Raw genomic sequence first — 12,827 nt, 5'->3', positions numbered from 1 at the left:
AAACATATTAAAAAAATTTCTAAACATACATAGTGTCCCTTATACGAGCCTTTGAGGCCCTAAATACGTGTTAGAAACAAGTTGGGACTAAATCGGAAACTTAGAGAAATTTTTAGAAAATAGTGAAAATTTTCAAAACTTCAGGGGTCACACGGCTAGGAGGCATGCCCATGTCTCAGGCTGTGTGGGCATTCAAAATAGGGACACACGACTGTGTCCTAGCCCGTGTAACTCACTGACTAGGGTGACATGACCCAGTCACACGCCCGTGTGCCAGGCTGTGTACCCTTCAAAGTAACCCCACACGCCCGTGTGCTAGGCCGTGTAATAGCCTAACTTGCAACCCTTTGAAAGCTACAGGGGACACACGACCGTGTCACCTGGTCGTGTGTCACATATGGCTGAGACACACGCCCATGTGGGCGAAAATAGGCCATTTTACAAGCCATTTTTCTCACCCAATTTGGCATGTACCTACACACAACATTGCACATACTTACAAGCCAAAACAAGACATCCAAATCAAGCATAAAAAAGTCTTATACATATGGTATAATATCATACAACCAATATGCTCTTAGGTACTTCAAATGACAATATATAAACATGTCTAATCGTGTATTCAATTTGACCAAATAATAAACTAACTTGCATGCATATTTGTATCAATACATACCATATGATTTACTTACCAAAACACAACCATTTGGTACCAAAATGCCATTCTATAATTAGCATCAATAGTCATTTAAGCTATTCAAACAAGTACCAATTCTCTACAAGTCACAAGCCATATATATTATGCATATTCATCTATCATCTCATCTTCCATCATTCAACCATATTAAGTCATTCATCAACCATTTTAAGGCTACTTGTATATATACCAAAATATGCCAAAACACAAGCCAAATCAAATGGCCATATTCACAACCAAACATATAGGCCAACATTAGCCAAAATACCTATACATGCTATTATAACCAAAATTAAACAACCGAATATATCAAAAGAGCTGATGGATAGTGTGATATAGCTTCGAAAAGTTTCCAACCCGAACGAGCTTCTAATTCACTATAAAACACAAAAAATAATACAAAGTAAACATTTAAGCTTAGTAAGTTCGTATAACATAGAATATAACTTACTGTTTAATCATACATTAGGTAAGTAAACCAAGCATATCCAAATACAATTTGGCAAAATGCCTAAACACGTATTCACCAACCATGTTAGCCATGTAAAGACATATATAAGCCAATAAACATGGATGAATACATCAGTTGATCAAGTTCCAAATATATCAACCAATTCAAGTTTCCATATAAGATGTAACAACATTTCTATTAAAGTTCATGTGTATACCTATAATAGTTTATATCGAACTTCTATCATTTCGTGTATGAACATTGCCTGTTGAACCATTTAGAATATCGTTGGATACCCGAGATAGCTCACACATAGTGTGCTAGCTCATATAATTGTAATTCGTCAATTTATATACATTTATGCTCATACAAGCTGTGAATCAGTATGCTCACTTGAGCTGTAGATCGGTATGCTCTCATGAGCTATAAATCAGCTTGCTCTCACGAGTTGTGGGTCAGAATGTAGCTACATGATGCTTCTCACACGAGCTGTGGAGTATCCACAACACATGTAGGACCTCAGCCATCGGTAGGACGTTCAGAGCCAGTACCCAAATCATGTAAACCCTAATGACATGTCATTTGTATCCTACGGATTCCTAAGGTTCAAATGGGGCTCAGTAATTGTCGTACGTCGTTGGATATGAAATCGATAATTATGTATGACAATTCATAACATATATATATACTTCAATTAAAAACATATAAATACGATTTAATTACACGAACTTACCTCGACAAGTATTCATAAATACAGAGGTGATTAATTCGAGACTTTCTCTTTGCCCCGATCTAAAGTCGTACAAGGTCTGTCCTAATCTATATGGATAAATTTAACTTAATTTAATATATATTTCATTCAATTTAACCCAAATCATATTTCAAAAAATTACCATTTTGCACCTATACTTTTAATTTCTTTTCAATTTAGTCCCTATATCATAAAAATGGAAATTCATGAAATTCCATCACAACCTACTATGGTCGAATATCAATTAGGTCCCTAGATGTCCTATATTTCATTTATTTCTTAATTTTACCAAAACCCCCCTTTACAAAAGTTGTTTATCTAACAACAACCATCCATTTTCTATCATTAAACTTCAAAACTCATGTGCATGCATCAATGGAAAAACCCTAATAGTTTAATAGTTTCACAAATTAGTCCCCGGGCTAGCTAGATTAAGTTACAATGATCCCAAAAATATAGAAATCATTAAAAATGGGACAAAAATGAATACCTAATCAAGAAAACAAGGATGACCAAATGTTAAGCTTCCATGGTTATTTTTATCTTTGAAGTTTTGGTTGAACAAAGGTTAAAGATGATAACTTTAACTTTTGTTTTATTTAATATTAACATTATTTACTAATTACTTAATTAACCTTTAAAATCAATCAAAATTTCCATATTGCCAAACCATTCTCATCAACTAACATATAAGTGGTATAATTAACATATAAGGACTTGCAATTTAAAGTTATATGACTATTTAATACCTTTAGCTACTAGAACTCAACTTTTGCTCTGTACGCGATTTAGTCCTTTTTATCAAATTGAGTATGCAAACAGTAAAAATTCTTAATGAATTTTTTATATGGTACTACTATCATGCTGTAGTAAATAAAATAATAGTAAAAAATAATTTTTGACTTCAAATTTGTGGTCCCAAAATCATTGTTTCGATTTAATTGAAAACGAGCTGTTACAACTCCCCCTAAAGGAATTTTTGTTCCCGAAAATCTTACTAGGGAAGAGGTTTAGGTATTGCTTTCTCATAGTTTCCTTAGGTTCCCAGGTGGCTTCTTCTATTCTGTGTCACTGCTAGAGAACTTTTACTAAAGCTATATTCTTGTTTCTAAATTCTTTCACTTATCAGGCTAGAATTCTTATTGGTTCCTCACTATACGACATATCAGGTTGAATCTCAACATCCATCGGGGAGATAACATGTGAAGGGTTAGATCGGTACCGTCGTAACATAGACACGTGGAAGGCAGTATGAATCTTTTTCTAATTCTGAAGGTAAAGTTAATCAATACGCAACAGGTCTGATTCTTTCAGTAATCTTATATGGCCCGATAAATAGCGGACTTAGTTTTCCTTTGCGACTGTACTGAAGAACTTTCTTCCAGGGTGATACTTTCAAAAATACTCTATCGCTGATTTGAAACTCTATGTTTTTATGTTTAAGATCCGCATATGATTTCTGTTGATCTGAAGCTGCTTTCAAACTATCTTGGGTCACTTTTACTTTTTCTTTAGTCTCACGAATCAAATCAACCCTGTGTATCTTTTTTCTCACTAAGCTTAGTCCAGTATTACAGAGTTTGACATTTACGACCATACAAAGCCTCATACGGTGCCATCTTTATGCTCAATTGAAAACTATTATTATACGTAAATTCAACCAACAGTAAATATTTCTCCCAATTTCCTTCGAACTCTAATACACAGCAACGAAGCATATCTTCGAGAATCTGAATTACTCTTTCGGACTGACCATATATCTAAGGATGAAATGCAGTGCTAAAATGTAACCGAGTACTAAGAGCTTCTTGTAACTTTTTCCAAATCGTGATGGAAATCGCAGATCTTTATCTAATATGATGGAGACTGGCACTTTGTGTAATATGGCAATCTTAGAAACATATAACTCGGCTAATCTCTCAAGGGAGTAATCTATACGTACTGGAATAAAATGTGTTGACTTTTTCAAACGATCAACGACAACCCAAATGATATCTTTTTTTCCAGAGATAAGGGTAAACCCGTTACGAAGTCCATAGTAACTCGATCCCTTTTCTATTCCAATATCATCACTAGCTACAATAATCTAGAAGGTACCTGATGTTTAGCTTTGATTTGCTGGCATACCAAACATCTCGATACAAAGTCAGATATCTCATGCTTTATTCCATGACACTAATACATCTGTTTCAAATCAATGTACATCTTATTACTTCCTGGGTGAATAGACAAGCTACCATTATAAGCTTTGTGTAAGATTCTCTGAATGAGCTCTAGATTCTTCAGTACACAAATTCTACCTCTGAACAATAAGCAACCACCGAATCCTATCTGAAATTCTGAATTAGAAGTTGACTCACACTATGCCTGTTTAGCTAACAACTCTTTATCACATTTCTAAGCTTCAAAAAATCTATTGTAAACACATCGGTTTAGTTTTCAACTCAACTAAGATCGAACCATCATTAGATAATGTCAGTCGTGTATTCATCGCTCGCAGAGCAAATAAAAATTTTCTACTCGGAGTGTCAGCAACTACATTTGCTTTTCTTAGATGATAATCAATGATCAACTCATAATCTTTTAACAGTTTGAGTCATCTGCACTGTCTCAAAGTCAAATCTTTCTATGACATTAGATATTTTAAACTCTTGTGATCGGTAAAAATATGACATTTTTCTCCGAACAAATAGTGTCGCCAAAATTTCAACGCAAACACAATAGCTGCCAACTCTAGGTCATGAGTAAAATAATTATTTTCGTGTGGCTTTAAGTGTCTAGAAGCATAAGCGATTACTTTGCCTTCCTACATCAAAACACAACCTAAACTGTAACACCCCTTAACACGTATCCGTCGCAGGAACAAGACTATGGAGCATTACCGAAACTTTCAAAAATTTTCAAATAATTCACGTAAATTACTATTCATTAACTAAGATTATTCCTATCGTCCCTTAAATGGACCCTCGAGGCCCAATATGAGCATTGGAATCGAGTTGGGACTTAATCGAAATCACTAAAAATTTTTCACGAATTTTTAAAATTTTCCAATTTACAGGGCTCACATGCCCATGTGGTCCAAGAGACACACCCGTCTGACCCTAGGACACGCCTGTACTACAGGCCATGTTCGATCTCGTGTAACTCTTTGACTTGTGCACATGGCCATGCCACATGCCCGTGTGCTGGGCCGTGTGGTTAATTAAATTCTTTCAAAATTAGGTGTAGGTTTCACATGACCAAGACACACGCCCGTGTTCTGGGCCATGTAGCAACATGGCTGAGACACGCGCTCGTGTCTCTACTCATGTGGTCAATTTTGAGCATTCTGTTTTCTTAAATTCAAGGTACAGGGGACACACGACCTAACTTCATGCCTATGTACTCGGTCGTGTGTCACACATGGTCTAGACACACGCCCGTGTGGACAAAATAAAGCCATTTCTAGCTTCATTTCTCACCCAAAATCACACCAATGACCTACACTTAAAGTCACATCCAAAAACCAACCATTTCAAGCATTTCAATTGAGCAAACTCTATCATTCAACATGGCTTATCATTACATGCATGGATGTTTGTAATCTTACCTTGGTATAAGTATACTTATTTAACTTTCTCAATCAATCAATAATAAACACTTATGTTATCTCCATAAAGTAAACTTAAATACATATATATATACATATACCAAAACATAATCATCACTAGCCATTCCAATGGCTAGATTACAATAATCATTTACACTTACATGCCAATATGACCAATATAACCTATACATGGCATTGTAACCATAATTGTTTTACCATATTGTACCAACATGGCTGATAGATAGTGTGAGTTATTTCTGCCAAGCTTCCAATCCAATGAGCTTTCGATTTACTCTAAAATAGGGAAATAAAATTAAGTTAGCATAAAATGCTTAGTAAGTTAGTATAATACTTAACTTACCATTCATTCTATTTTGAGTTAACTATGTAAGACATATTCAATCAATTTGACCTCAAGCCTTACACACATCCTCATTGCCCTTGTTAGTCATACATTCCATAATAACATCACAACATATATGGGCTTAACAACAATCGAGTTTCCATGCACATATGCTTTCCACAACATGTATTCATTTAACATGTATAAATCATCTCTTTATATTACCGGTATAATTTCATAATAGTTCATCTCGAGTTCAGATTATTTCATGTCTTAATTTTACTCCTCTAATTCGAAATATCAATGTTGCACGAGTCGTACACTTAAGATGTAAAAATCTATAATCAAGGACGAACGTACTCATCAAATAAATTTAATGTACAAATATCATCATCTCATGTTTCCATATATCAATTATCATGTATTATCATTTCATGTATTTCAGGGAGATATGTATAATAACTCGTTTCTTATTCATATCTTCTCATGTCTGGATTGTTACCCGTTAAATTTATTCAGAATATCGATGGATACACAGGTAGTACACTCGAGGTGTACAAATCAGGTTCTGTCAACTCACATTCAATGGTACCCATAAGTACTATTTTAGAGAGTACACTCTCGAGCCACATATATATAAACAACAAGATTACCAGTCCAGGCCAAGTCTTGTCTACAATATATACTCAATAGGGCCTAGCCAGGATTACCAGTACAGGCTAAATCCTTTTTATGACATATGCTCTAAAAAGTTTGATCTGGATTACCTGTCCAGGCTAAATCCTTTCTGTAATGAGGTCAATAGGATTAGTTGTCTGAGCTAAATCCCGTCAGCTACAAATGCAGGACCTCATTCCTTTCGGGAAATCACATATCCATCGATTTTCCATTTATTCAACTGGGATTTAAACATTTTTCAAACATTATCGGGCATGTGATTATTTCATACATCCATAACATTCATATAATTCAAGTAAACACATTCCACATTCATTTCAAGCATATAAGTAACATTTTTATCATTTATCATTTATTGGGGATTATTATTGATCGGGCTTTGTCAGATATATTTTCAATGACATATATATATAGTATTTATACAATTTAAAAACACAACATTTAATTCAAGCATATAAATATACAAAATTTAGTTACACAAACTTACCTCGAAAATGTTCGTGTACGTAAAATATACTAATCCGACATTTTCCTCTTTCCTTGTTCTAGCTTTGAGTTTGCTCTATCTAGATCTATACGAGTAAATTTTACATCAATTTATCACATTTCATATTCAAGTGGACTCAATTTACATCCTAGGCAAAATTACCATTTTGCCTCTAACGTTTCCATAAATTCCCATTTCGTACCTAGGCTCAGAAAATGAAATTTATGCAATTTACTCCCTACTCCAAGCCTAACAAAAATTTCACCATAAAATTTACAGCACATATATTCTACAAAAATTAGAATTTTTCTTCCATTTTCAAAAATTTACATTTTAGTCCCTAAATCATGTTTTCATCAAAAATCACTTTGTAAAAGTTGTTTATCTATCAACAACCTTTCATGTTCTACCATAAATTTCAAATTTACAGCATATTCATCCATGACCCAATTCCCATACCTTGATAACTTTTCAAATTAATCCCCCAAATAGATAGAATAAGCTATCCCTATTTCAAAAATATCGAAATTACTAAAAACGAGACAAGAAAACTTACCCAATTTGGCCAAGAAAGCTTGCTTTCTCTTTCCTAGGGTTTCCATGTATTATTTTGGGGAAGAAGATGATATAAAGGATTTTTTATTTATATTTAATTAATTTATTATCTCTAATAATTTTGATTTCCAATTTAGTCCTTAGGCTTTTTCTAATTTTCCATGGATGAATCATCCAAAAATATCTACTAACTTTCTATTAATGGTCTAATTACCATATAAGGACCTCAAGTTTTGAATTCCATAGCTATTTAATCCTTCTAGCTACTAGAATTCAACTTTTGCATTTTATGCGAGTTGGTCCTTCTCGTAATTAAACGCATAAATGGTAAAATTTTCTTATCAGAATTTTCACATGACATTTCTAATATAATACAAATCATATAATAAAATTAAAATAAATTTTATTTTCGGCTCATATTTGTGGTCCTGAGACCACTGTTTCGATTTTGCCGAAATTGGGCTGTTACATAAATCATTTAAAGATGCATCACTAAAAATCATAAATTCTTTACCTGATTTAGGCTGAACCGAAACTGGTGCCACGGTCAACAGTGCTTTCAACTGATTGAAGCTTTGCTGACATTTCTTTGACCATTCAAATTTTACATCTTTCTATAAAAGTTGTGTCATCGATGTAGCTATCATTAAGAACCCTTTGATGAATCTTCTGTAATAACCAGCTAATCCTAAAAAACTTCTAACTTCGGATACATTTTTTAGTGGAACAACTGCTAAAATTTTACTTGGATCAACTCTGATGCCTTCAGTTGATACTATATATCCCAGAAAACTGGTTTCTCAAAGCCAAAACTCACAATTTCTAAATTTAGTAAACAATTGTTTATCTCGTAGAGTTTGCAACGACACATGCTAGGACTCATCTTGTGAATAAATCATAATGTCGTCGATAAATACGACAACAAAGTTTTCTAAGTACGGTCTGAAGATTCTGTTCATCAAATCCATAAATACTGCAGGTCCATTAGTTAAACGAAACAACATCACAAGAAATTCATAGTGTCCGTAATTGGTTTTAAATGCAATTTTTGGCACATTCGAATCTTTCACTCGTAGCTGATAATAACCAGAATGAAGATTAACCTTTGAGAATATTGTGGCACCTTTCAACTGATCTAACAGATCGTCAATTCGGGGTAGTGGATATTTACTCTTGATTGTAACCTTGTTGAACTAACGGTGTTCTATACACAACCTCATCCATCCATCCTTTTTCTTAACGAATAGAACCGATGCACCCCAAGGTGAAAAACTGGGTCGAGCAAAACCCCTATATGTCAAATCTTGCAGTTGTGCTTTCAACTCTTTCAACTCAGTAGGAGCCATTCTGTAAGGTGCTATCGATATTGGTGATGTCCCCGGTACCAGTTCAATAGCAAACTCAACCTCTCTGATCCACGGTAATCTAGGTAACTCTTTTGAAAATAGATCATGATACTCACAAACCACTGGTATTGACTCAAGCTTCAATTCAGATACTTTAGAGTCTAGTACATATGCAAGGTAAGCATTGCAACCTTTTCTCACATATTTTTGCGCCAACATAGCTGATAGAATAATAGGCAACCCACTCACACTATTTGATTCAATACGAAGCATCTTATTATTCTGACATTTCAATACAATAAGCTTTCATCTACAGTTCACAAGAACATCGTGTAGAGTTAGCCAATCCATGCCCAAAATCACATCAAATTCATCTAACGGTAACAGCATCAAATTAGCCAGAAAACTGTAACCTCAAGTCATTAAAGGACAATTGTTGCAGACTTTAGCAAGTAGCATATACGGACCTAGGGGGTTCGACACTTTAAACACGAACTCAGTGGACTTAATAGGTAAATTCTTACTAGACACTAAATTCATCCACACATATGAATGAGTTGATCTCGGATCAATCAAAGCAATAATATCAGTATAAAAAATAGAGAAAGTACCGGTAATAACATTTGGTACAGAAGCATCCTCTCGTGCAGAATAGAATAAGCCTGAGCTGGCACTCGTGCCTCTAATCTCACAGCAAAATCTTTCATTACACCACGGCTACCAATCACATTTCTAGGATTACGAGGTGGTCCACCTGTCGCAGTAATGTTCCTTAGCCTCTTGGTTTGAGCTTTCTCTTTCTCGGATTTCTATAGGCAATCTTTAAGATAGTGATCTAAGGAGCCACACCTAAAACATGCTCTGTTCTTCATTCGACACTCACCATAATATGGTCTTTTATAGTACTTACACTTGCATTAAACATCTCTAACACTACCCACACTTGCTATAGATGTAGCTTGAGGTTTTGGACTCGAACACCGGGTATCACTGTGTCTTCTAGAATAACCGACAGAAGCTATAGAACAGTTGTGATGTTCTTTTTATTTCTTTGATGCTGACTGATATAACTTCCCAGTTGATCTCTTTCTCGAGTCTCTAACTTCAAAATCAACATGTCTTTTCTCTTTGCTCAGCTCTTTGGCTTTATGTGCTCGACCGACTAGTATAACAAATTCTTTCAGCTCAAGAACTCCAACTACAAGCTTAATGTCCTCATTTAAACCTTCTTCAAATCTTTTACACATAACAGTCTCGGTCGAAGTACACTCTTGGACATATTTGCTCAATTTATCAAATTCCCACTCGTATTATGACACAATCATGCGACCCTATTTGAGCTCAAGAAATTCTTTACATTTCTGATCTAGAAACCTCTGACTCATATATTTCTTTTGGAACTCAGTTTGGAAGAATTCCCAGGTGTTCGATATCTTGGCACAACAGAAATTAATGTGGCCCACCACTAGTAAGCCGAATCTTTCAACAAAGATATTGCACATTTAACACATTCAGCTGATGAATAGGATAGCTTATCAAAAACCCTGATTGTATTCTCTAACTAGAATTCAGCTATCTTAGGATCATCTTCAGCAGTAGCTCAAAATTCTTCAGCCCTTTACTTACGTATCTTATCAACAGGCGGCTTACTAACTTAGATTGGTTCCATACCTTGAGGAATAACGAGAACCAGTTGGGGAGTAGGAGGGGGTGGAGGTTGTTGAGCAACTAGGTTCATCCATACGAATTCAGTAAACCATTCATTCATCATCTGGAAGAAAGCTTCCTTAGCCTCTTCTCCTGGCCCTCAGATACGGGCTTAGTACCGTTTGATCTACTCCATGAACAGAGGCTTGAGCATTACTCTATACTTCATCGGAGTCAGCTCGGTTGGATGTCATTGTTATAAGAAAACATGTTTTAAAATGGTTAGGAGATATCACACTATCACAGGTTTTATAATGACATGTATAGCTAGACTTGCACACGCTACGTTTAGTCCAAGAATTGACTAAACTGTAGCTTTGATACCAATAAATATAACACCCCTAACTCGTATCCTTCATTAGAGTAGGGTTACGGAGTATTACAGAGATTAGAATTCAAACTGACAGAAATTTCAAACATTTCATATCATATTAATAAACATATTAAAACCAGTTCAAAACATACATAGTGTCCCTTATACGAGCCTTCGAGGCCCTAAATACACGTTAGAAACAAGTCGGGACTAAATCAAAAACTCAGAGAATTTTTAAAAAATAGTGAAAACTTTCAACATTGCAGGGGTCACACGATCGTATGGCCAGGCCGTGTGAGTAGGAGACATGCCCGAGTCTCAGGCCGTGTGGGCATTTGAAATAGAGATACACGACCGTGTTTGTGCCCGTGTAACTGACTTACTTGGGTCACACGGCCCAGTCACATGCTTTTGGTTCATAAACCTAATGCACCAGCTTTTGATTCATTATGTATTCAAACTCAAGCTTTTACTTACATCAAAGTGTATGAAACAAAAATACATAGTTTACCATCCACTCAGGATTAATGTATGCCACACTATGAACACCACAAATGAATAAATTCATAAATGTATTCATGATCTATTCTACTTGGGTCTAGGTTGATGAATGATGAACTGTCTGTCATATCTATGTCTATATCTTGTGGGAGTTATCCGCTTTGATGCCCAAGACAAAACATCTCTCCAATTGGACTTGAAAGACAACAAATTAGTCTTTCAGTAGGTTTGTTCATTTCTAATTAGACTAAGGACATGTTTAGGTTCGTCTACTAATATAAGTTGTCTTCCCGTATTACAGTTCGACCACATAATACTGCTTACTATTAATTAAACATGAAACAACAAGTGAGCTAAAATTTGCTTCCATTTTACTTTGCATGCAAAAATCATTGAAGACAATTTATAAAAGGTATGAATGTGATTCATGAATAATTTTTTTAATCAATCTATTCAAGAAAATTAAAAGTGTACATTGACAAAAATATTACACTTAAGACGCTAAATTCAACACCTATGTAGTCTGAACCAGGGCAGAGAGTGATGCTACTAATGTTGTAACAACCCGTTTTTGGGTCAAATTAGAACAGTGGTTTTGGGACAACAAATCTGAAGTATAAATGTTTATTTTATTATTTCTTTAATGTCTACAGCATGATAGAATGACTGTGTGAAAATTTCGTTAAGAAATTTATCGATTGAGTACTCAATTTGACTAGAAGGACTAAATTGTAATAGGTGCAAAATTTGAGTTCTATAGGCTAAAGGTAGTGAATTGTTATGAAATTCTAAATTAGAGGTCCTTAAATGGTAATTAGACCATTATAATCTAGGATGGACAAAAATGAACAAGGCTATGTAAGATTTTAAAGTTATGCATTAAGGGCATTTTGATAAATTGGTTAAAAAAACAAAAATAACTAAATAAAAGTGTCCATCTTCTCAATTTAGTCCTCCCGTAACCAAATTTAAAGAGGAAACCTTATCTAGGGTTTGGCCAAGCTTTCAAGCTCGATTGTAAGCCCGTATTTGTCCCATTTTTAATGATTTTTACATTTTTGTAAATGTTCTTGATCTAGCTATCCAAGGACTAATTTGAAAGAAAATGAAAGTATAAAATTTTCCCCTTGTTGAATAAGCTTGTATTTTAATGTTTAATGGTAGAAAATGCATGCTTGTTGTTAGTTAAACAATATTTACAAAGTGATTTTTGATGAAAATGTCAAAAAGGGACCTAATTGTAAAAGGTTGTAAAATGTTTGGTAAAATGTGAATAAATGGAAAATGTGGGTTGTCATGAGCATGAAAAAGGTTCGGCTAGGCCTGGGTAATGAAGAAATTGGATGAAAATCATTATACGAGCCTAGGGACTAAAATGTAAAATCTCAAAAGTTTAGGGGCAAAAATAT

Source organism: Gossypium hirsutum, chromosome A02 (genome assembly GCF_007990345.1).
Source record: "Gossypium hirsutum isolate 1008001.06 chromosome A02, Gossypium_hirsutum_v2.1, whole genome shotgun sequence".
Taxonomy (NCBI): Eukaryota; Viridiplantae; Streptophyta; class Magnoliopsida; order Malvales; family Malvaceae; genus Gossypium; species Gossypium hirsutum.
This window is presented reverse-complemented; position numbering follows the sequence as displayed.